The following is a 2,083-nucleotide window of genomic DNA, read 5'->3' as shown; positions in this document are numbered from 1 at the left end:
TCCTCCTCTGGCTCTCTCGCGCGCAGCCACCGAACACACCCGCCGCCGCCGACGAGCTCTCTCGTGGCCACCGGGCCTCCCTCGCTTCCCCGACTAGCCCAGAGGCTCTGCCTCGACCTCCTCTTCCTCTCCACCAAGCCACGAGGCCCCGGACACCCTGCATCGCCGCCCACGTCGCCGTTCCCCTCCTCGGCCACCGGAGGTCGTCGCCGTTCGATTCACCGCCGACAGGTCGCCCCCGAGCCCGCTGAGACGCGCTCTGCAACCACAGTGAGCTCTTGGATCGATTCCCCCTCCTCTCCTGCTCGCGTTCTTGCTCTAGCCCCGTTCCCCACCTCCGCCGAAGCTCGTCGGCCGTGGCTCAACGAGTAGAAACAACTCCTACTCATGCTAGTGGGTTTCATCTATTTACTGTGGCAATGACAGGTCATGCAAAGGATAAAGGGGTTCAGCTACCGCAGCAAGTAACAGATGAATCGGTGTTGTCCTAATGCAGTAAAAGAGAGCAGGAGCGAGAGAGTAGGATTGTATCGGAATGAACAAGGGGGTTTTGCTTGCCTGGCACTTCTGAAGATAACATTGAGTCTTCATCAGTGTCAACGATCACATCATCGGTATCACGTCTATCGAGAGGGGACAAATACCGGCAACACAGAAGGGAACACAATCAATGCAATGCACAATATGATGCATGATCATGACATGGCAAAATGAATGTGTTTTGGGCTAATGCAACTAGCAACAGATTAAATGAAGTTGGTTTGAATACAAGATTCAAATTCAAACTCCATATGTGATTATTCAAATGCCATTCACTTCATTTACCCTAAACAGTAGTGATAAGTTGTTCTAACATGCATGAAAATGGTACAGATGGATTCCTTGAATTTTTCTGATAATTTTTCATATATAAATTATTTAATTTGGAGTTACGGTTAATTTTCTATGATTTATTGAGGTTTAAACAATTTTCTGGAATTTCCTGAATATTAATAAATCCAGTAATTGAATTAATGCGCCAGCCTGACGTCATCATGACATCAGCAGGTCAACTGGGCGCCTCCAGGTCAAACCTGACCAGTGGGGTCCACTGGTCAGTGACCCAGAGCTGTTTAGTGTCAATGGCAGGTGGGGCCGGGTCAAAGGCCACGTCAGCAGAGTCAATGCTGACGGGTGGGGCCGCTGGATTAGTTTAAAACTAAACAGAAACTAATCTATGATTAATTAGCAGGTGGGGCCCTGCTGTCAGTGTCTATTAAACTAACTAATATTTAGTTAATACTAATCCTAGCCTAATTAGCCGGGCGGGGCCCGCAGGTCAGTGAGAGAGAGGGGGGATCAAACCCGGGTCAACTCGCCGGAGTTGACCCGCGGCTCGTCGCCGGCGAGGCCAGGGACGGCGGAGGGGGTCAGAATTCCTCCTCCGGCGACCAAATGGCCGGCGGAGGGCAGCTACGTGACGCTGAAGATCCGGCGCGTCGAGTGGTGCGGTCAGTTAGACCGGGGGCGACCTATATCGACGGCGGCAGGCTCAAAGGCGGCGGCCGGAGTTCGGGCAACCGCGGAGATGGCGTTATAGGGCATGGCAGGGAGCACTCGTGGGTGTTTCGGGTTCGCAGGAGCGCGGTGAGCACGCTGGTGATGCTCGGGCGAGCGGACGAGCTCAGGAGCATGGAGCTCGTCGGCCGTGGCGGCGGCGAGCTTCGGCGGAGGTGGGGAACGGGGCTAGAGCAAGAACGCGAGCAGGAGAGGAGGGGGAATCGATCCAAGAGCTCACTGTGGTTGCAGAGCGCGTCTCAGCGGGCTCGGGGGCGACCTGTCGGCGGTGAATCGAACGGCGACGACCTCCGGTGGCCGAGGAGGGGAACGGCGACGTGGGCGGCGATGCAGGGCGTCCGGGGCCTCGTGGCTTGGTGGAGAGGAAGAGGAGGTCGAGGCGGAGCCTCTGGGCTAGTCGGGGAAGCGAGGGAGGCCCGGTGGCCACGAGAGAGCTCGTCGGCGGCGGCGGGTGTGTTCGGTGGCTGCGCGCGAGAGAGCCAGAGGAGGAGAGGAGCTCGGGGAGAGAGTGAGAGGCCTGGGGGGG

This window comes from Triticum aestivum, chromosome 7B (assembly GCF_018294505.1).
Source record: "Triticum aestivum cultivar Chinese Spring chromosome 7B, IWGSC CS RefSeq v2.1, whole genome shotgun sequence".
NCBI classification, from domain to species: domain Eukaryota; kingdom Viridiplantae; phylum Streptophyta; class Magnoliopsida; order Poales; family Poaceae; genus Triticum; species Triticum aestivum.
This window is presented reverse-complemented; position numbering follows the sequence as displayed.